The sequence below is a fragment of the Mesocricetus auratus genome, unplaced genomic scaffold, assembly GCF_017639785.1.
Source record: "Mesocricetus auratus isolate SY011 unplaced genomic scaffold, BCM_Maur_2.0 Super-Scaffold_100006, whole genome shotgun sequence".
Taxonomy (NCBI): domain Eukaryota; kingdom Metazoa; phylum Chordata; class Mammalia; order Rodentia; family Cricetidae; genus Mesocricetus; species Mesocricetus auratus.
Genome location: NW_024429190.1, coordinates 71346773 through 71371142, shown reverse-complemented (window position 1 = coordinate 71371142; position 24370 = coordinate 71346773). Strand labels below are relative to the sequence as shown.

The following is a 24370-nucleotide window of genomic DNA, read 5'->3' as shown; positions in this document are numbered from 1 at the left end:
ATCTGGCTGGGGGTTGTTGCCACACACCTTTGATCCCATCACTCGGGAGGCAGAGGCAGGTGGATCTCTGTGAGTTCCAGGCCAGCCTGGTCTACAGAGCAAGTTCCAGGACAGGCTCCAAAGCAATACAGAGAAACCCTGTCTCAAAAAAAACAAAACAAAAGAAAAGAAAATCTGATAAAATAAGTAGCAACTCCCGATGGACCATTTCCGTTGGATGCTGTGAGTGAACTATGAGACAATAGTTTAAAGGGAAACTTTGACACCTTCAAATCCCTTGTAAAATGCTCCTAAAAAATACTAGAGATTCTGTCCCTTCTCGTGTGAGAAAACTTGTGCTGGAAATAAAAAGATGACCAAGTAGATTCAGCTTCCTAGTCAGGGTAGTCCTGTAAGATCCTGAAATTCAAGTTCAAAGTCGGCCTGAGACTCCCACACTCTCCTTAAATAGCTGCTGGCCAGGACACCTTTGTCGTCTGTCAGTGGAGCGTCTCAGTCCTTCCGGAATGTTAGGCCTGGGGCAGGCCGGACCTGGAGAACAGCTAGAGCTGCAGATAGCAGAGTCGACTGCTTGGCCAAAATCCAACTTGTTCGATTGGCTGGCAGATCTGTACAGAATGGAGATAGAGGGACTGATGTGTTGGATGCAGCAAGGGCTTACCAGGCACAAGGCCTTACGCTGGTCCTCAGCATCACAAGAGATAGGAACAGAAAGAGGAAGCCTCAATATCAGACGCCAGGCTTGGCGACCCAGCCCAGGGAGGGAGCTAGCTGGGCTGTGAAAGCAAGGGGTAGCCTCAGGCATGTCCTCAAAGCTATCACCTTTCCTCTGGAGCCAGGGAAGAAAGGCAATGAATGCTCTAGACCCCAGTTAATGAAGGAAGCAGCTTGAAAACCACAGGATTCCCCGCGCATTTTCAGGAATCAGATTCACTTTCATGTTTGCCAAGCCAACTCAAGCACGCACAGCAGCTGTTTTGCAGCACAGCAGCTGTTTTGCCGAGGCTCCTGGAGTCCCACTGTAACCGGTAACTTTTTGGTCTGCAGGGTCAATCAACTGCCCTCAGTCTGTGCAGCCGCCTCAATGCCTGGCTTAGAGAAGTGTTTTTCCCCTCAACTCTTTGCCGTAGAGGTATGGGTTACAATGAGATTTCCTGAAAAAAGATCCAAGACTATGATTCTATTTTCTGTCCCTTTAAATATCAGAGAGAGAGAGAGAGAGAGAGAGAGAGAGAGAGAGAGAGAGAGAGAGAGAGAGAGAGAGAGAGAGAGAGAGAGAGAGAGAGAGAGAGAGAGAGTTCAAGCTTGTTTTTTTAATCAACAGAAGATGCCAATTGTGGATACAGAGGGATTTGGAAAGGCTAGGCATATCTTTCAGTCTTATTCAAATTCTTGTGTATATGTTCCGAAGCAAGCAGAAGAGGACCTGTCCAGGTTGCTGTGGGTGGTGAACTTGCTACCCCTCCCTGAGGAAAGTTCAATTCTGTACTGAGTTTGGACTCCCTGGTAGCAAAGAGGTTCTGTAATAGAAAATCCTTTCAAATGCAGAGAGTTTGGGAAAATGTCAAATGAATGATAGTTATTTTAAGTCTGTCACTATATGCATTTTGTCTAAATTAGCATGCTTTTCATTTCACATCTGAATTTAATGGCCATCAGTCAAAGTGGATGGAACCTTGGAAGAGTTACTCATGGTTAACCATTTAAACGAGTCTTCAGCTGTTTATTTCTAGAACAAGAAAGATGTATGCTCTCTATGTTGTGACGACTATTATAAAATTAGAGATTCATTTTTGTTAATAATCAACTTTTTGCTATGTGCTTACTATGGATAAAGTGTGGGGTTCAAATTAACTGTGTTTGGGAAACATTCCCTTTGTAGGTAATCATTTGGCTTGAACTGAGGAGTTGGCTGGACTAGACACTATTTAACTAATCTAATGAGACGGTGTTTTCCTTTGTTAATTTCTTTCCTATGTTTCCTGCAACGGTTGTGTCATATCTTTTGCTTTACATAAGCATTTCTAAGGATTGGTAATAGACAACCGTGTGGATTTTAAAGCAGACACAACTTCTAAATTTCCCCATTTATTAAAAGAAGGATGAACTTGAAGCTCTCCACCCCTGCCTGCCCCGCCCCCAGCCTTAGCCACCCAGGATTTTATATGCTTTTAAATGCTGACTCTAATAGAAAATATTTTTGGAAGCAAATCTTAGGAAGTCTTTGATAAAGATGACGACATTTATGTTCTCTGTCTGAGTTCCCTATCATTTCTCGTTTGATTTTAGTGTGGATCTCTTCCCACAATGTCCCCGTTCTGTCTCTCCCAAAAGGAAGGAACGAGGAGGGTCATCATAGCTGTGCCACTTAGTAGCTCTATAGCTTGGAGTAATTTATCCTCTAGGCCTGAGATACTGCCCTATAAAACATGGATGCTCACAGCACATCCCTAACATAGTTATTGTGGAGATTAAATACAATATTGATTATATAAAGCACTCAACACATTAAAAACTAACAAAAAAGTTGCTATTGATTTTGCCACGCGGAGCCATTAAATTAAAAAAATGCAATATCTACCACGAGACTCATTTAATAAGAGAGATGACATGGCACCATACACAGAGGAGGACATGATCAATCCTTGGGGGCTTCTCTGGGAATTTACCATTTTAATGAAAAACTACTGCATTGCTCTTGTTCTTCATGCTTTACAACAAATCCAGTTCTTTATCTTGAACTGTCACTTGCGGACTCAATTCAGTGAATTTCCCATATTCATTTTGTATCAGAATTTTTCCTACATTATTCTCGTTTCCTCAGAGCCCAGCTGTCTTTCCTAGCATTGCACCGCACCAGTCATATTTTTATTTTTTAAATTAGCAACAAGCTTGCTTCACCTGTCAATCCCTGCTCCCTGTTTCTGTAGGTTGCTAATTTAAAAAGAAAAAAAAATTAAATGACCATCCCTGATAATGAATTTGACGACTACCTTTCATCCAGTGACTGATGGAAGCAGAGGCAGAACCCACAGCTAAACATTGAACTGAACTCCTGGAACCCAGTGACAGAGAGGGAGGAGTGATGAGCAGGGGGGTCAAGACAGGGCTGGTGAAACCCACAGAAACTGCTGACCTGAACAAGGGGGAGCTCTTGGACCCCTGACTGATGGTTGGGAGGCCAGCATGGGACTGATCCAGACTCCCTGAATGTGGTTGTCATCAAGGAGGTCTAGCTAATCTATGGGGCCTTGGGCAGTAGATTGGTATTTATTCCTGGCATACAAATGGGCTTTGGGTGCCCATCCCACAATGAGAGATGCTCTTTCAGCCTGGACTCTTCGGGGAGGACCTAGGCCTCACCCTCCCTGGGAAAAGGAGTGGGGATTGGGGTAGGGGGAGGGGTTGTGGGAGGGTGTGGGAGGAGGGAAGGGAGAGGGAGAGGGACCTGGGATTGACATATGAAGCAACCTTGTTTCTAATTTAAATAAAAAAAAAAGATTAGCAATCTCACCGGTCTTTATAGTGAATGTTGATAGCTTGATGTAATCACCTTTTCAAAATCATATTTATATCGGTAGAGTGGGTAGGGGGTGTTATCTAAATAAGTGATATTATTGGTAGGAATTTAATACCAATTTGTGACTCTGTGGGAGAAGCAAATTGGTGGTGAGTGATCTTTTCAGTATCCCAAATGTCCATTGTTTTGTACTATTACATGGCTTCATTTAGTTTACAGAGATCCTCAACAGAGAGGCTGCAAACTCCTCAGCAGCCCACACAAACCACCCTCAGTATTAAGTACCAATATAAATGAATCCAGTATTGGAAAGCTTTGTAGATTATGCTATATGTAGGCCAGGTATTCAGACCCAAGCCTACTGTATCAAGCAAGGAACACCTCCTACACAGTAGACCTGAGAGAAAAAGGAACTTGGGGTATATTCTTGAAGGGGTTAACAATCCCCCAAAGTTGGCCTTGGGATAGTTTAGGGACAATATACAAACACAAGAATGACTTCGGCGTGTAATGTTCCAAGGGCTGGTGGACAAGAGAGGGCATAGCGCACTTCAGTACTGGTGAGGTCAGGGCTGGGGGCTCAAACCTGAAAATACTTAGTGGTCTCTCTAAATACTCAGCAGTCTCTCTAAGTTTCCCTTTCCTGAACATTGAGTCAATAATAGCTCTCACCTCACAGGCTTGGTAGGAGGACTAATGAGTTAATTCATGTGAAACGCTTCCACACAGTGTCTGTCTGTGGGGATCACTTGGTTAATCACAGCTCTGCTATTACTATGGGTACTGTGACAGGATGTGCCCACCTTGCTGCTAGCCTGCTTCATTAACCACGCATACTTGGTATTTTTGCTGTTTTAGTCACAATGTACTCTGAAATGGCAAAATATGCAAACTCAGGTCAAGATCGGTACATAGGCAAGGCATATCTTGGAGTTCCCCTTTCAGTCGCTTCCACGGAAATCTCCTAGTATTTACTGAACTTCATTCTACTTCCTCAAATCACCTCTCACTTCTCTTTTGTTGCTAATGTCAGTCTTGTCTAGTTAGGCTTGTTTTTAAGAGAGATTTTTTTTCGGTGGGGGATTGTGATTGATAGCACATTCTTTAGCCGTGAGCATACACGACTTGAGTCGTTTACTGAGAGGAACATCTCAATTCACATCGTTTCTAAAGAGTGCCACTTGGCAAGTCTGTCTTGAGATTGTTAGGTTTCATAGTTACAGTCAATTTTCAGTTTATCCACATAAATAAAAGGCTGTCTGGACGGATAACAGAAAATTACAGATTTTAAAATTGTGGCTAATCCACACAGCAGGGTGAAGCCAAGTTTTTCTGTATACTTAGGGATGATGCCAACTGGGCTAAATGAACTTAACCCTGCCCCCCATAATCTCCTCTTTTTTTTTTCTTCTTTTTTATGGATGCTTGGTATACTCTGTCTTCTGTAAAGTACAAAAAAAGAAAGTAACCACTTCAAGTCAACTCTTGCAATAAGACTGTGGTTCCTGCATCCCACTAAGGCACAGGTTGCAATGGCTGTGTTATTTGTCTGGGCCTCTCTCAGTCAGAGAGCAGACCACGCAGTGAAGCTGTGATACCTGGTGCTTTCCAGTGAAGACAGCCCAGACATACCGCCTGCTCCATGCTGCTGTGGGCAGCTTTGGCACACGGCAGGGGATAAGTGGCACAGCTTAGGTGACCCGGAGAGAAGTGGCACCCTAAGATTGCTAGCCATGCCTGCTTTATGAGTCTCCTGTAACTCTCACAGCTCATTTCACACTGCGGGGGCTTAGGGGCCAAAGCTGTTCTACCCCTGATTGTTCGAAGGAAGCCATTCAGTTCTGTTAATCCCCCCGAAGACTCTGATCTTACGGAACTCTTGTTGAGAAATATTTAAGAAAATAATTTTTAATTAAAAAATTATTATCATAGCCGGGCAGTGGTAGTACACGCCTTTAATCTCATCACTCTGTGATTTCGAGGCCAGCCTGGTCTACAAAACTGCAGGAGAAATCCTGTTTCAAAAAAAAATGGATATCACCCAAAACTTTTTTTTATATTAAATAGCATTTTCCCATGGGTTTGTTAGTAGATTTCATGCGATAATAAGTCAAATATCTATAGAGAACTTCTTGACTTTGAACTGAGAGAATAGAATATTATAGGCTTACATACATGAAAACATACCAGATGGGCACAAGAGGGTAAATAAACCAACACTGCCCATTTAGATAGTGCATTGTCTAAACTCTGAAGGAGTTTGGACATGCTTTGGAAGCATGATTTACCCACAAATTCCCACTGTTTGGCTATTACGTATTTTTATTCTAATAGGAATGACAGGAAAAGCATTTTTGAGATGTTATGAAGAAATTTACTATTTCTTGACTCCACTAAAGTTGTGTAGGAAATTGAACAATCAGACTGGAAATCTTGGGACAAGGTGAATTGAGTTGAACTTGGCCATAGAGATGAATCATTTAATTCCAATTCTGCTCTTCAGCCCATTCTTTTCTCCTTTTGTTGTTGTTGTTGTTGTTGTTGTTGTTGTTTTTGTTTTGCTTTTTGAGACAAGATTTCTCTGTGGTTTTGGAGGCTATCCTGGAACTAACTCTTGTAGGTGAGGTTGGTCTCGAACTCACAGAGATCCACCTGCCTCTGCTACCCAAGTGCTGAGATTAAAGGCATGCGCCACCACACCTGGATCCTTCTTTTTCATTTTTTCTTTATATTTGCAGCCTGTCTCCATGTTCACATTAATTCTGTGGCAGGTTTTAAATTGTGCTTAAAAGTAACATGCATGATTTCTGTTCTAGTTCTATTCAAATTTTACATCATTTTTTAATGGCAGCATAATACTCCATTGTGTAAATTACCACATTTTCTTTATCCATTCTTCTGTTGAAGGACATCCAAGTTGTCTCCCGTTTCTGGCTATCAAGAATGGCGCAGCAATGAATGTGGTTGAGCAAGTGTCCCTGCAGCAAGATGAAGAATAATTTGGGTATATGGCTATGCAGGATCTTGAGGTAGATTGATTTCTATCTTTCTGATTTCTATAATGGTTGTACTAGCTTTCTCAACATAATTTGTGAGAGTATAATTCATTTCAGGGTTTCTAAAAGGCTAAATGTTTCAAAAACATTAATAATTGTTTTATAATTCCAAGAAAATATTTCTCTTTTAAAATAATCTAAAGTGGACATACAAATTTATTTGCAAACATTTAGCATTATTTATAAGAAAACACTGGTGAGTATTATGTGTCTATTGCTCAATGTTGCTCTTGCTGGCTGTAGGTTTTGGTTTGTATATGTTTTTACCTTTCTTTTCCTGGAATATACTTGAAATTTGTTATCATTGTATATAGTTTTTGCATCAGGCATAAAACCTTTTCCTTTAGACTAAAATGGTAATTGTAGTAGCATCTTGACTTGTCAGTGTTAGTGGCCACAACCCTTTGGGTGTGACTTTAGGTGCATATGTGACCTAAAGATAGAGAAGTCTCTCTCTCTCTCTCTCTCTCTCTCTCTCTCTCTCTCTCTCTCTCTCTCTCTCTCTCTCTCTCTCTCTCGGGTCATGGATTGCATCAGAAAGGCAAAGACTGTATCTTCTGGAGCAGGAACTCTGTGGTGGTTCTGTACTATTATCTGTGTAAGTTGTTCCCCAATAAAACTCCCAGTTATCATTTACTTTGGGTCTAGTGAATGCATTAGTACCCTGCCTTCACTGGTGTGGCTAGAGAAATGGTTCAGCAGTTAAGAGTATTTACTGCCCTTCCAGAAAACAGGTTCAATTCCCAGCACCCACATGGCAGTTCACAGCGGTCTGTAACTCCAGTTCCATGGGACCTGACACCCTTACCCAGATATATATGCAGGCAAAGCATCAACATTTAAAAAGTAAATACTTTTTTAAAAAAAGTAAAGAGAAAATAAAACATTGGTAAAGATATGTATGGTGACTGTAAGACGCTGGGTGTTGTAGAATAAAGGAAAACAAGTCACAAATATTATTGAAGGCAAAAAAAAAAAGAAAGAAAGAATGGTCTAGAGAGATGGCACTGGTTGTTCATTCAGAGGAGCCAGGTTCAATTTTCCAGCACCCACATGATAGCTCACAACTGTCTGTAACTCCAGTCCTGGGGGACTAAGTGCTTTCTGACTCCCACATGCAAACATACACTTGGTGCAAGACATACATACAGGCAAAACATCTACACACATAAACTAAGTTTTAAATGAAAAAGTAAAATAATGCATGCAATTGTATCTCAGTTTACTTAAATGCGCCTATAATCCATGCATACAAAAATCCAAAAGACATGTAATAAGAATTCACTCATGGTTGTGTTTGAAACGTGGGTTGATAGGTAGTTATTCTGTGTTCTTTGGTGTTTCATTCTCATATTTTCCTATTTTTTCTAATGAGCATGCCCCTCTATGACTGAAATGAAATAACAGCAAACATGTTTGATTTTACTGAATATTCTTCAACTAACCAGAGGTTAGTTTACTTATATTACTGAAAACAAAAGTACAGAGACTTTTATTGATTCTCAATAAATTTGATTTGTTGATGGAAGACATATAATTAAGTGGGTTTCTGAAATTAGGTATAATTACAGGTTTAATTTCATCATTTCTTCTACTTATTACAGATTTTGGTAGGAGATGTATTCTATATCTCTTTCTTAAATGTGCAGACACATATTTTTTCACCTAATAGGAAATATTGTTCCAGACCTACAAAACTAGCCATGCAATTTTCATTTTTTAATAAGAGTACATAAATTATTGTCCAGTGTGGTGGCATATGTCCTTAATCCCAGAACTCAAGAACCAGAGGCAAGCAGATCTCTTTGGTGAGCATGGAGTTTCAGGTTAGTTAAGGGCATCATAGGGAAACCCTGCAATCCTGCCACATGACTTTTATCCTTCCTCCATCCTGTATGCCCACTCCCACTGTGTCTCACTGGTGACTCTTGCACACCTAGATTCTCACCCTCAGAGTTCTTCAGTCTGTTTTCTCTTGCTTAGCTCTTAGCTATTTAGCTCTTTATTAAACCAACCAGAATAAAACAGCAACACATTTTCACAGTGTGATCAAATATCCTGAAATATTTCCACCCCTTTTGTCTAAATAAAAAGGAGAGGGTTTAACTCTAACACAGTAAAACTATATACAATAAGAACAATTCTCAGGTAAGAATTACATTCACAACGTCCAGTCCACTTGTATTTGGCAAGTTTAGAAAAAGTACTCTATTGTCTATCCTATCTTGATGAATCCAAAGTTTTATACCTAAACTACTTTCTATCTTAACTTGTATTACGATCCTAAAAATATCTTTTTAGACCGTAAAGCATTTTCTTTGATAAAAAATTAAACTTTTATGTTTTTCAACCTTATAAATTTTACATCTCTTCTATAAGTTTCTTTTCTGAATTTGGTAACAAGGAAAACTATAAAGCTGTAACTATCTAGCAGTCAACCCCATCGGAGACCCGATAAGGCTATAATGTTGCCCAAGTAAACAGGAAGTGCAGAGCAAGCAACTGCCCAAACTAGGAAATGACAAAGACATCTGACTGCCTCGATAGTCACCCACGCTTCCTCTGCACCATTAGGGCAACCGTCATTGACCTACAGGCCTAGAATATCTGACAGACTTTTCTGTGAAGCAGGAATTTTGAAGGACTGTTCTACCTCGTCTAGGTAAAGCTCCTCAGTCACTTTCTTTTGTGTCCTGCTTGCTCAATTTGGACAGCATACTATCTGCAGTTGAGGCAAGGGCATTTTCCTGCCAGGCGGCTAACTTTGCCACAATGAAAGCAAACTCCATATGGAGGTTCTTTGATGCCTATCATCTTCTCTAAAGTAGATTGGTGCTGCCAGGAGCAGATGTGTCTTACTGTCATGAAAAGCCTTATGTTATTAAAACATTAAAATGCCATGTACTATAGGTCTCTGAAGTGTCTGAAGGCCACTTATGTATCTAAAATGTATCTCTGAGTACATACCTAACATGACTACAAGTTTGATAGTTATAGACTAACTACTAACCTGAATTTATTAATTATCCTAAACAGTAATAATAGATTTCATGAACTAGAACTATACATTACATTTTTAAATGAACTCCATAGGTAATAATACCTTAAACAAGAGTAGAAGCATATATAGAGTATAATAGCAAAAATAACCTTAAATTTGTATCAATGTACAAAATATTTGATACAAGAGTAGAAGCATATATACAATATGTTATAACAAAAATAACCTTAATTTGTATCACTACATAAAAATCCATACTATGTAAGATATTTGAGATTAATAGTTACTTTTTAGTCTAAAAGTAGATTCAATAATCTATGCTTTTATCCTATCATTCCTATATACCCTTTTCTTTTCTTTCTTTTTTTTTTCCAGAAAAAGGTCCCTCGTCTAATCTCCTTTGATTAGTCTCCTCTCTGACCATGACCAATTTACAACCTGAATGATGATAAACATCCATGATCCACCAAATGAACAAAAGACACCCACCACACCTCTTGTGAATATGGGCATCAATATCTGATCTTTATCAATTTTGAAGAAATCCATAGCTTTTTGTTTCCTGTAGAACAAAAGCATAACCCCTCTCTGTCCAAAAGTCTTGCCTATTTTCCACTGTCTAGCTATCAACCACTCAGCTCATTATTAAACCAATCAAAACAAAACAGAGGCACAGTTTTACACAGTGTGATCAAATATCCTGCAAGATGTTTCTATAGCGTTCTGTGGTGCAAGTTTGACTGCTTGTTGGTCTTGTGGCCAACATTGCCAGAGTAGAAGGGCAATTACACTCTCTGAAACAAAAAACACTTGCCTGTCCTTTTATAACTAGAACCAAGATTAATTTATATATTGCAAGCCAACAGGAGCCCTGGGATAAATAGAGACTTTGACCAGTGACAGCTTCTATACACTTTCAAACTACCCAGTGGCTCCCTTTCTCTCTCTCTCTCTCTCTCTCTCTCTCTCTCTCTCTCTCTCTCTCTCTCTCTCTCTCTCCTCTCTCTTTCTCCCTCTACCTTTACTTTTATCCCTCCCTCTTTCCCTCTCTTCCTCTCTCCATCTCCCCCCCTCTCCCCTTCTCCCTCCCTGCCTCTGTCTTTTTATGTTACGGATGTGGAAGCCCAAGGTCAACCTTCAGCTCCAAACTCCATAAGAAGTGTTCACCTTGCTGCTTATCTTTGAGACAGGGTCTCACACTGGGTGTGGTGCCTGACCATCAACCTCCAGGTCTCTGTCTTGGATTACAAGTACCTACCACCATATCTAGCATCCCATGTAACTCAGATCAAACTGACTTCCCCATGCTTGCATAGGGTCTTAGTGTTGTTTCCTGTGACTTTGGCAAATATTCCTATCAAAAGTGGCTTAGGGGATAAAGATTTATTTTCATTCACAATTGTGGATTATAGTCTATCAGTAAGGAGACTTAAAGAAGTTCATTGCATTCATAGTCATGAACAGAGAGAGTGGATGCATGGAAGATTCCCAGGGCTCAGCTCTCTTTCTTCACCCATGCACAGTCTAGGAACCAAATGCAAGGAAAGGGGCTACCACAATGGGTGGGTCTTCCCATCTCAGTGAACATAACTGTCTTAGTTGATTTTTAATTACTGTGAAGATACCATGACCAAGGCAACTTAGAGAAGAAAGAGTTTATTGGGAGTTACAGTTTCAGAGGGTGAGTCCATGATCATCAAAGCAAGGAACATGGCAGCACGGCAGCAGGCAGTCATATCACTGGCGCAGAATCTGAGAACTTACATTTTTATTCACAAACATGAAGCAGAGAGAGAGAGAGAGAGAGAGAGAGAGAGAGAGAGAGAGAGAGAGAGAGAGAGATGCTAGGGAAGGATATGGGCTTTTGAAACCTCAAAGCCTACCCCTAGAAATATGCCTCCTCCAACAAGGATACAACTGCAAATCCTTCCCGAACAGTTCCACCAAACAGGGGCCAGGTATTCAAATATATAAGTCCATGGAGACCATATTCATTCAAACAACCACAATAATCAAGTCAGTGCTCTACAGACATTCCCATAGGCTAACCTGATTAGACAATCACCCATGGACTCTTTCCAGAGAACTCTACAGTGCATCAATTTGACAATTAACACTAACCATCGCACATGGCCATTACTTGGCTGCCCCAGCTAGCTACCCAGTGATGGGGGAAGTCCTGTGTATGTGCTTATCTTATTGGTTGTTGAATAAAGCACTGTTGGCCAATAGAGAAGCAAGATAGGTGGGACTAGGAGTTGAGAAGGATTCTGGGAAAGAGAGATACAGGCAGACATGATGTAGGCCGCCATAGGAGTAAGAAGTCCAGACCCTTTTCTCCAGTAAGAGAAATACTTAGATTAGCAATCATGGGTTAAATACTTAAGTCAGAGCTAGCCATTAAGAAACCAATCAAACGGCCAACAGCTTCATAATTAATATAGTGCCTTGTGTGTTATTTGGGGACTGTAACTGACAGGGCCCAAGAGGCTGGAGGGAAAAACTACACGTTACAACCCAGCCCTCATTTTGTTCTTTGGATTCACTCAGTCCCCACCTCAACCACTCCTGCTCAGATTGTTTAGAGTTTAAACAAATATTTTCTCTAATTTAGCAACAGAACTGGTTTCATTCCAACAAAAGACTCACAGAAGTTGAGTGCAATCATAACGTAAACAGAATAATCTCCCAGTGACTTGGGAAGAGAATATTTTCAACAACAGGTGGCAAAGCAGATTGCGTTACAGGAAGAATTAATATTCATTAAAAAAGGGGTCGTCTCAGCTCTGTCTGAAAGGTAACCAGAAATCTTGTGAATGAATGCAAAATGTTTATATTCCCAGGCCTACTACAAGGCTGCAAGAGTTTTGTAGCTTTGTATTAAAACCTGTCAAAAATTATGAGACAGTCAAAAGGTGCTCTGTGTGACTTTAATGGAGTCTCTCTCTCTTTTTTTTTTCATTTTAATTGAAAAAAAGTTAATGAGTAACTGTAGCAAGTGTTGATCCGTGCTGGGAAATCCTTGAAATGAAAATGAATGGGCTAAATTTATTTTTTTTTAAATCTTGCATGTTTTAAATGCCGAATTTTGAAGCTTTCCCTAAATGTTAATGGGCCTTGGCCGATTCGCTTGTGTTTCCAGACATTTTTATTTTCATTTCTCTTCCTTTCTATATGAATCTGAGAGAGCAAATAACGCAGATGTTTAAAGTGGCAGAGAAAGTGCTTGGCTTTAACATCACACACAGTTGCTACCTTTGCATTTCTGCCACTGCTTATACTTTGCATGCATCCCTATTAATAATGTATTTCATTTACTGAGCATGGAAAGAAGGTATAAATGTTTCTTTGTAAAAAAAAAAAAATCCTTGACTACTGCAGGCTAATGCAACACCAGCACATTTCTGGTTACTCATGGTTAACTCAAGAGACACGATCTTTTGAATCCCAGATTGAGCACTTCAAATGCTTGGGCTAATTTCCTCGAGATCACATCTTTAGCCACCAACTGGTGAACACGCTGATGACTCGCCTCTAGATGGAAGGTTATACTTGCAATTTGTTGGTATGATTTGACGATGACATTTATCTCATAGCATCTGGCCCCTTCTTGACACCGCCTCCACTTTCTGATAAACCACAGAAATTTCCAGGTGACCTTGAGAAGCAGGAGATGTTGTAAATGGCAAGTCTTTCTCTTCCTCTGTCCCCCAGCCCCCAGGAGATTCTTAAACTTTTCCTCTACCTGTGCTACTTTTCATGCCTCACAGGCTGTAGAACCCTGACATATCTCCTAGAAATGGCTAGTATCAGAAAAAACAAAACATAGACTTCGTTTGAAGTTAGATACAGTTATTTGCTGTATTGTATGCTCCTGAGACATCATCTCCCTATGTCGTCCAAGCTGATTTCAAATCCACAGTCCTTCTTTCTACCTCAGCTTCTGCCACATTTTGTTCATTTGCCTTTGGGAGAATGTCACCCTTTCTGAGTTCTCAGTAACATCACATGAGAAATAGGTTCAGATACTAGGGCACTGAAAAGAATTGTTTTTGATGATTGAGTCCCCAGGGTTTCAGCTAGGTCAAAACCTCCATTCATAAGTTTTTTTGGAATGCTATTTGCATCTCTTAGTGGGTAAATTTCTTTCAACCCTGGACAGATTTACATTTAGAAAGGTTAAAACATACCTGGCTGGTAAGATGGCTCATCAGATAAGTGCACCTGCTGTCAAGCCCAAAGACCTGAGCTTGATACCAGGACCCACATGGTGGAAGCAAAGAACCGATGCCTTCAAGTTGTCCTATAACTTCCAGGCTCATGTCGTGGCATGTACACACACACACACACACACACACACACACACACACACACACACGCACGCACGCATGCACGCGCGCACACACACACACAAGCACACGCACACACACACTGTGCATATTACACACACAGAGTACATGAAAATTCAATAAAATTTTAGAGACAAATCATTACATATTTGGCATTTACAATTATTTATTAATCATTATTTTGTGTGTACCCATGCATGAAGGTTAGGGGACAGATTTGTGGTGTCAGTTCTGTCCTTCTATTTTTATGTGGATTCCAGGAATCAAACTCAAGTCACGGAATTGTTTGGCAAGTATTTTTGACCCACCGAGCCCTCTTGCCAGACAGACCACTTTGTTTTCATAAATAGATCTCAAATGCATATACCTGCCTGTTAACAATACCACATCATTAACACTTCTCTGTGAATTTTTCCTCTTACTTGAATTCAGTTCAAATATACTATAACATAATTTATTCTTTCTCCTAGACAACCAAAATTATTTTAACTGAAATACATGTATCCATTTATAGGTTCCAGAAACATTTTCTAAACCCCTGTAGAGAGCTTATGTTCTAGTTGTAGGTGCTTCCTCGGGAAACTGGACAAAAGACAGGCCATCTCTCGTGTGGGAACATTGATGAGTTTCAATCAGGGTGACAGACGCAGGCAGGTGCAGTAGTTCAGGAGAAACTGGTTAGAGTGGGAGCCGGCGTGGGAAGTCCTGTGAGCATGGGGCAGTGCTGCCTGGGACCCAAGAGAAGTGGAAAGAGTCATAAAGTCATATTTCATTCAGAGTCCAGGATCAGAGCTCAAAAGAGGTCCCCGGGGCTTTCTCACTGTTATTTGCCAAAAAAACCCGTCAAATTTCTCATGTCTGAAGGGCTGAAAGTCACGTGACCGAATGAGTGAAGAGGTAATGAAGGGCATTACCTGACTGTAAAGCAAAGGTCATTGTAGAAAATAACTCACTGCATCCTAAGGCTGATCTTGAACTCAAGACCCTCCTTCCTCTGCCTCTCAGATGGTAGGGTTGAAGGCATTTACCACCAAGTTAAAATTAGTGTGGAAGTTCCTTGCCCTGAGATATTTATGTGTGAGGAGGAATGAACTGACTATACCAGCAGCAAGGACAAGAGAAATGGGTAGCCCATGCCACAGTATGCCCAATATTAGGGCACCTTTGACATGATCACTGCTGTGACGTTCACGTTTGTGTCTCTCCAAATTCACATATTGATATCCCAACCTTCAAGGCAATGGTATTCAGCAAAAGGGCCTTAGGGAAATGAGCAGATCATAAGGGACGAGCCCTCCTGTGTGGGGTTTGCACCCTGAGAATGACATTCAAGGGATCTTGTTCATGCCTGCCACCTTTTGAGGACAGAAGAAAGACACCATCTATGAGAGGTGGAGACCTCCTTAGACAGTGACTTCACCCTTGGTCTGCTCTTCCCAGCTGCCATAACAGTAAGAAACGAATGTTGGTGGTCTATAAGTCATCCAGCTTATAGCATTTTGTCATTGCAGTTGGAATAGAGTAAGAGGGGCACCAATCCCTATAACTAGTGAGCAAGCTCCACTCTTACTGCTGTGGTAAGAGCCTGCCAGCCTGATAACAAGGACGGTAATAAGGGCCCCTTTTAATTCAGCACTGATCAAATCACCCATAGAGAACTATATTCCTCTCTGGGTGTCCTGCTTAAGTTTTATAGATCACCTAGGAGCGGTCCAGGAAAAAGCCACCAAAATTACAAAGAATCAAAGCCATGCCATATGATGCACAGCTAAAACCAAACAAACAAACAAACTGGGATTGTTTTAGCTGGAAGGAAGCAGATATGAAAGGAAGCAATCCTCCACACATTCTAACCTATGTTGTATGACACAGATTCTACAAATGCCATGCCTGAAGATCGCTCTCAGGCTGTCACCAAAACAAAGTACTCCAGGCAGCCTAGAAAAGCAGGGAGACCTTTTCCCCAAGGTACATAAGGGAATGCCATGCTGAAGTACACAGGCAGTGGCCTCCTCCACAAAAGCTAAATTAAATGGCTTCAATCTGAAGGGGGAGTTCATAAGGCATGAGGATTTGTGTCCAGTAGCCAACAGGGTAGAGGATAGGTCAAGGTCAAGTCCACCTCTAGCCTCAGAAGACAATCGGTTGCTGAAGTACCAAGGGCACCTCTAATTGAGACCAGCCATGTGTTGTGGCATGAGCTTGAAATCCTGGCTCTTGGGTAGAGGCAGGAGCATCAGAAGATCAAGGATGTCCTCAGATGCATAGAAAGTGTGAGGCCGGACTGGGTTGCGCAAAACTTCCTCTCAAGAAAACAACGAATCAGTAAACCAAGGAGGATAGGAACCCTGTTTTGGTAAAGATAAAAAATATAGATTTTTTTTGACCTCTTTCTTTTTATCTAAGAATATCTACATCCACACTTGATCTTATCCAAAAGTCCAAGAATCGATCTATACATACAGATATATAACGTGTTTGTTGTTACTATTGTTCAAAGAGTACAGAACCATAAAAAAATGAAAATAGGGCTGAAGATGTCCCTGAGGGGCAGAACACGTGTCTCTGTCTGAGAGGTCTTGGGTTTGACCCCTAGCAACAGAGCCTCAATAAATAACAATGAGAAAAAAAATAATGTTTTAATGGGTATGCTAATACTTACTTCTTAATAATAAGAAACACGTTTTCACCATCCTGCTCCATCAAAGCTGGCGCCTTTGACAATATTGTTTTTGTTTGCATCTGAGGCCTTACAATAAAGGGTGCTGTGCTAGCTGGTTTTATGTCAACTTGACACAAGCTAGAGTAATTTTGGAAGAAGGAACTCCGATTGTGAAAATGTCCAGACCAGACATGCCTGTGGGTGAGCTTGTGGCACATTTTCTTGCTTCATAATTGATATGGGAGGGCCAAGCTCACTGTAGGCAATGGCTTTCCTGGTGCTGTAAGAAAACAGGCTGAGCAAGCCATTAGGAGCGAGCCAGGAAGTCCCACTCTTTCATGGCCTCTGCTTCGGTTCTTTCTCAGGTTCCCATCTTGAGCTCCTGCCCTTCCTTCCTTTGATAATGGACTGTGGCATGGAAGTATAAACAAAACAAACCCTTTCCTCCCCAAATTGCTGTTGGTCGTGGTGTTTTAGCAGCATAGAAAACCAGATAGGTTGTTATTTATCCAACCTCAGAGCCAAGGAGTGGTGTGTACAGTCAGTGTGCCCAGCTCAAAATTCTAGTTTTGCTGCTGTGTAACTGCAGTAAAATGTGGCCTGGGCCCCATTCTCGCTTGGCTAAGATAGCCTGTACTGGGGATGGGGGGCGTTACTGGGAACATTGATGGCTATAGTTTCCCTCATACAAGTGTCTGGCCACATTAGTTTAAGAGAAGAGAGAAGAGGCCTGGCTTTTGGGGGGCTGTGAATCAAATAGCCAGAGAGAAAATACCACTAAGGTCATCTATTGACTTCTACAAGACAACGATAATCTGACATGTTATCCTGTCACCCAAGAGTGTACTCGTTTACTCTTTATGGGCAATCAGATGTTAGAGGGGATAAGACTCCCACCACATTACCCAGAGAGTGCAAGAAGACTGGCGTGACAGAGGTCAAGAGGTCAGCAATGCCTAGGGAAATATCTCAGAGGGAGCAAAAGGAGTGAGAACAACTGTTTCCACCATCCTTTGGAGCCATGGAAAACTACAGTTGCTTGGGATTATTTAGAATTCATACTTCTAGACTTTTTCCCCCTTCTTTACAAAGGATATAAATGTCTTATATTTTCATGCAAAAATCAGATTAGTGTGTAAACTGTGTGTATGTGTGTGTGTGTGTATGCACACACATGCTTGTGATGCTGGGATCAAACCTAGGTACAAACACACAAGTGTTCCACAATACACTTGAAATATATGTATGTATGTATGTATGTATGTATGTATGTATATATGTGAATATGCACACACATATATTCAACTTTATTTGCTTTTTTTTTGAAGTGTTGCATATAGTAACTTAGAGCTTTGTGCACACAAAACAAGCATTCTCCCACTGATGCCTGGGCCAACTTATTCTTTTTAATGATTCTTAGACTTCAATGAATTAGCATTCCCTACTACCTGCCGTTTATGTCTTGATACTTTTTTACAGTTAAATAACTGCACTGGGCATCACCTTTGTCTAAAGAGAGATGTTAGTGTTGTCCCTTGCAGGGTAGCAGGCTGCTTATTGCGGAACGTTTTTAGACTGGGATGGGCAGAGGTCCTGCAAGGTGGAAGCTGCAGATGACCAGGAGGACTCTGGCAGTGAAGGGATTGTGTGGCTTCAGCCCTCCCGGACTGGACAAGGAAAAGGAAGCGGCCCCCTCTTGCGGCCCCCTCTTCCGTCCCCTCCACATCTGTTCAAGTTGCTAATGAATTTCTCACGACCAGACCCTCTCTGCTTCACATCTGTGTTGCCTTACTGACTCGGCAGGGTACTTCCTGCCTGAAGTTTCCAAGAAGCCCAGGGAAGAAATTACATCAGTCATGACCTTTGAACTTGACACCTCAACTGTTTTACTGTTCTCTGAGGCATGTTCACAGAGCATCTGCTGCCCAGATCACTAAGATAAGGACAAGTCCATGGGACTTTTGGAGACAATCGTCAGTATCACCTATTGTATCCAGAGGATGAGCGTGTGACTTCACGATCTCCTCCATGTGAACGTGTTCCCTTTGTTCTTAGTGAGCCCATATGTGAGGGCTTTGAAAACCAGTTACCCTTTTGAGAATTTATTTTGAAAATGAAATAAAATAAAAGTTTTATCTACTTATTTATTTTGGTTCTTGTCTTTTTCTAGACAGGGTTTGTCTGTGTGGCCTTGGCTGTCTGGGAATATGTTCTGTAGCTGGCCTTGAATTCAGAGATCTTCTTGTCTCTGCCTCACACGTGCTGGGATCGAACGCATGTGCCAACACTACCTGTCAAGGATTATTTTTTATAATAATACTAGTGATTGGGGTAACATGTAGTCTTCCCTCCATCTGCCTGGGCCCTGCTGAGCTGTCTGAACCTCCAAATCACACACAGGATGCTATATTAATTATAAGCTGTTGGCCATTTGCTTTGTTTCTTACTGGCTATCTCTGACTTAAGTATTTAACCCATAATTGCTAATCTGAGTATTTCCATGTGGTCTTCGATTATTGGAGGAAGGGTCCACATGTTGCTTCTCCCGCATCCTACATTGTGACTGACTGTGCCTCTGTTTCCCAGAATCCTCCTCAACTCCTAGTCCCACCTATCTTGCTTTCCTATTGGCCAACACTGGTTATTCAACAACCAATAAGAGAGACAAATTTACATCTCCCATCAAGAGATAATTTATATTTATAGGAAATCTATAAGGATCCATACATAGGATGCATATGATCTTCCTGGAATTTTGTTCATGCTTACTTCTGGGAGAAAAAGTTTTTGGTAGGAGCACTCGGGACATGTGAATATACCACTTTAAATACTATAAAGTCTAAAGTCACATAAAATACTTCTGATAAGGGTTGAAACTGCAAGTGCTGTAAATGTACAAATACATTAGGATTTGAATACTTTGCATTAAAGAACATGGTGTCTTATTAATAATTTTGTATTGATTATATAACTAAGTACTATTATGGTTGACATGTCAAGTCAAATCCCTTTGGGAGCGAGAAATATTTCTAGTCAGTTCAGATCCAAAATCTGATGAGCTCTAAAAATCTCATACTTTTGCACACTGACATATGACATGGGTCTGATGTTCCCATGTGCATAAACACATGGCAAACCAAAACCTGATGCCCGTATCCTGTATTTCATATGAAGGAACCCAGCCTACACTAACATTGACTTCCTTGATATATGATTAATTTAGCTAATAGAAAATTTTAAAACACATGCAAGGCTATGCTACATTTCTATCAGACAGTACTGCCCAAATATAATCAATTATAAATTTACTAAATATCTCAGTGACGTTCCAGGGTACAAAACAAAGGCACACACAAATCCAGGCTAAAGTTGAGTGTGGTGGCACACACCAATAATCTTAGAATTCATTGAGAGTTACAGGCCACCTGTAGGCTACATAGGCTGCGTAGGGCAACCCAGCCAGGAAAACAAAAACAAAAACAAAACAAAACAAAACAAGCTCAGCTTTATACAAAGAAAAATATAAAACAGTCCTAGCAAGAGGGCTCAGGAAGCATACCAAACCTGACAACTTTAAGTTAGATGGAAAGAGAGAATGGGATCTCACAATTTGTCCTCTGGCTTCCACTTAAAAACCTGAGTGTATGAGCACACACAAAATGTAATAAAAAATTTTATGTGTAGGCCGGGTGTTGGTGGTGCACGCCTTTAATCCCAGCACTTGGGAGGCAGAGGCAGGCGGACCTCTGTGAGTTTGAGGCCAGCCTGGTCTACAAGAGCTAGTTCCAGGACAGCTTCCAAAACCACAGAGAAACCCTGTCTCGAAAAACCAAAAAAAAAAAAAAAAAAAAAAAAAAAAATTTATGTGTAAAAATTCCTGAAGAACTCGAAGAAGACTGGAGTGTAAATACATACTTTTTTTTAAATCTCAAAATCATCAAGAATAATTATCAGTTCCCCATCTAAGTCATTTTACTGCACTCCCCAAATCCAAAAAAAGTACCTTTTTTTTCAGGAACTAAAAAAGTTGATGTGAAATTAAGTTTGTGGGGAAAAATAAATATACAAAAATATCCTGGAGAACATAATAAAGAACTAAAAGAAGGGCCTAGCTAACATTAACTTTTAAACTATACTGTAAGACCTCTGTGATTAAAACTGCATGGCGCTAATGCACGCAACCAGACAGGTAGATCTGGATCCCATACAACCTTAGCTAAAGTCTCAAACAGGAGAGCTGACTAAACGTGGATGTTCCACATGTGATGATGGTGGAGTTTCAAATCCCTGAGGCAAATAGAAACTTTATAATAAATAGTGCCAAGATAACTAGGTGGCATTTGGACAGTGGTAAAATTAGACACATTCCTAAGATGGTACTTAAGAAGAGCAAACCTGAGACCGGGCGGTGGTGGCGCACACCTTTAATTCCAGCACTTGGGAGGCAGAGGCAGACAGATCTCTGTGAGTTTGAGACCAGCCTGGTCTATAAGAACAGCCTCCAAAGTCACAGAGAAACCCTGTCTGGAAAAACAAACAAACAAACAAACAAAGAAAAGAAAAGCAAACCTGGACTCAATCCTAAATGGCAGAGAAAGAGAGAGAGAGAGAGAGAGAGAGAGAGAGAGAGAGAGAGAGAGAGAGAGAGAGAGAGAGAGACCCAAGAGTATAAGCGCTAGATAAATCAGAGATAAAAATGTAAACACAACGAAAGAACACAAGTACTGGAAGAAACACGAGGTGACTCAACCCTAATGTCTCTACAGGAGAAGGCCTCTTTGTGTGTCTCAGATCCAGATGCAAAATTGTTAAGTTCCTCTTCTAGGACCCAGGATCCTTCTGTATCCTTTTGTTCTTCTAGTCCAATTGTAGCACCTTACCTTCCTGGCCCAGGGTGGCTCATCCTTGTATCCTCAGTTCAGCCTGCTGGAGGGAACTTCTCTTTTAATAAAATCACTTGGAAATTGTATATCTCACTTCCTGACTCACTTCTCTTTGGCTAATACTTTATCATATTGTATGTAACTGAAAATAAGCTGCAAACTCAGTGCTTAGGCTGCAAGGAATCACAGCACATGAATCCCCTGCCAACTTCTCTCAGGATGATGGAAAGAGGGTAAAGACATTGTTCTTTAGAGTCTCTTTTAAAGTCACTGATCCCATTCATGAAGGCTTCACCGATCCCATGGCCTGTTGACCTCCCCAAGGCCCACTTCCTCATACCAAAATTGGGAATTAGGTTTCAGTATTATAACACCAATGTTCTCTCTTTCAACTAGAAAATCACCGACAGCTGCTTCTAAACTATAGCGTACTTCTTAGCATATCTGACAACAATGGAAAGAAATGCGCAGCAGATAAAAATATCAACATGAAAATCCACACGCTAGGGTAGGGTGGTGGTGGCGCACGCCTTTAATCCCAGCACTTGGGAGGCAGAGGCAGGCGGATCTCTGTGAGTTCAGGCCAGCTTGGTCTACAAGAGCTGGTTCCAAAGTTACACAGATAAAAACCCTGACTTGAAACAAACAAACAAACAAACAAAAGCCTTCGTGCTAAAACTATTTCTTAAGGACAGTGTGAGAGGCAGTTTGTATTCTAAGAGCCTAGCTGCTGTTGTCAAGGGATGTAGAGTCACTGCTGTGTGCTGCAGGAAAGAATGATAATCAGCTAAGGGTGGAGAAAAACAGTCGTTTAAAGAATTTGAAGAACTTTCTTTTTCTTTTGGTCTTATTCCTCCCCCTCCTGGGGGGGCAATATTCATTCCCATATACAGAACACAGGCCCGTTGGCACGCACTGGGCACCTGCAGGTTCACCTTGAATGGACTTCATCATTCCAGTCTTTCCAGATCCTCATTTGTTTCCTTTATTTGAGTCATGCCTTTTAAAATGCTTATCTGTGTCCTTTAGTAATATTAAAACCCCTTATAAGCAGAGGGTTCTATTTCACCAAGTTTTATTTTCCACAGTTCCTAGCCAATGGATGATAAATTTATTCAGTTCTTTTACACAACAACCCCAAAGATAAGTGAAAAAACTCTGCGCACTGCTAGAAACTGGAGCTCAGAGAGGAATGTCCTGACTTGGGCAGAACCTGCTGGGCAAGTGAATGGTCTGCAGTGCTTCAGAAAAACCAGCATCAAGCTCACCCTCCCCGGGAGTAGAACGCTGCAAGTGCTGACTTGTAGGCCAGAGAGCAAAGGGAAGGAAAGTGCCGCCGTCGTCCTTCTGTGTGCTCGGGCCAAGGACGCCACCAAACCCTGACTTTGTTGGCTTGATTGCCAGGGACGGTGGGGCTCCCAACATGGTAGGAACAGAAGAATCAAGACAGTACCCAGCATTCCTCTCACTGCCTACTTCACACAGCGATGTTCGCTCCTGCAAGTTTGCAGAGGCCTCGTGGTTGCAATTGTTCTCTCTTTCTTCCGCTCTCTCCCTCCCTCCCTCCCTCCCTCCCTCCCTCCCTCCCTCCCTCCCTCCCTCCCTCCCTCCCTCCCTCCCTCCCTCCCTCCCTCCCCCTGTGTGTTTATTCTTTAGTGGGGTTTCGGCAGACAGCTCACCCTACTGTTTGTTCTTTCTGAAAAGCAGTTTTACTTCATTAGCATGTAGTGAAAGGAACATCTCCTTTAATGGGATTTAAACTGAAAATGGGCATGTTAAGTGCGCTGCTGCCTCAGAAAATGACAATGAGGAAAGAAATTACAAAGAATATGGAGCGACAACTAGTTCCCTAATGCCCTGTGGGCCTGCTGTCTGATGTGCTTGCAGGAAGACCCATCCGCAGCCCCAGGATCCCGGGGTACTCAAAGCCTCTCCAGACTCAAGGAAGCCAAGTCCACATTTTAGCAAGAGCCTAGTGACTGTTCTTCCGGAAAAGCTTGAAAAGACACAGATACAATCTGGGCAGACTGGAATCATAAAAGACTTCAAAGGGCTTGCACTTTGCCCTCAGGAACACACAAGACCTCCTGTTTCACATCCCCTTTTCTCTCCTGTCTTCTTCTCTCCTCTCTCCTTTCTCCTCCGTTCCTCTCCCCCCCTTTCACCACCTTCCTCCCCCTCTCCTGTGTTCTTAATCATTCTTATAGAACATAAACACTTGTTTCAGGCTGAGCTCAGCAATTATCCCAGATCAGTGTTGAGATATCTAGAAACCTCTTGCCCAGTAAAGAAAAATTGTATTGTGACACTTGACCATAGCAAGAAAAATAGTTTGTTCCATTTATGAATAAGGAAACAGGGGCTTACAAAAGTTAAGTGGTGTATCTAATCTGTGACTGCCAATTACTCCACAGTCCGCCCCCCCCTCCCCACAGTTTTCATTGCCCTGTTCTGTAACTGCCAAGGAGAAAGGGAAGGAACTAGAAAACACTCCAGAAGGGGCTGGAGGGAAACCTGGGCTGTTCCAGAAAAAAAGGAAAGATAAAGGAGGACACATGCTTAAGGCAGGGGACTTGAAAATGGGCAGACTCTGTCACCTTGTAAATGGGCAGACTCTGTCACCTTGTAAATGGGCAGACTCTGTCACCTTGAAAATGGGCAGACTCTGTCACCTTGAAAATGGGCAGACTGTGTCACCTTGAAAATGGGCAGACTCTGTCACTTGGCAGCTCTGCCTCTGTGACTATATGCACCTCACCATCCTGCAGGAAGGACACTCAAAAGGGTGGTGAGAGAGAGGAGGGAGGGAGACATAAGGAGGGGAGTGAGCAGATATGGAAGGTGTAAGTGCTGACATCACTTTTCAAAAGGAGAAACGAGAGTACTATAGACCGATCAC

The 24370-nt window shown here is 41.6% G+C and overlaps 1 long non-coding RNA gene across 1 annotated transcript; it reads left to right on the top strand.

Annotated features, from left to right (window-relative positions):
• Positions 1–853: 853 nt before the first annotated feature.
• LOC110340539 lies at positions 854–10215 on the top strand. The gene is made up of 3 exons (XR_005877630.1): positions 854–1132; positions 6428–6549; positions 9953–10215. It is a non-coding gene; the product is annotated as an uncharacterized LOC110340539 (long non-coding RNA).
• The last annotated feature ends 14155 nt before the right edge of the window (positions 10216–24370 follow it).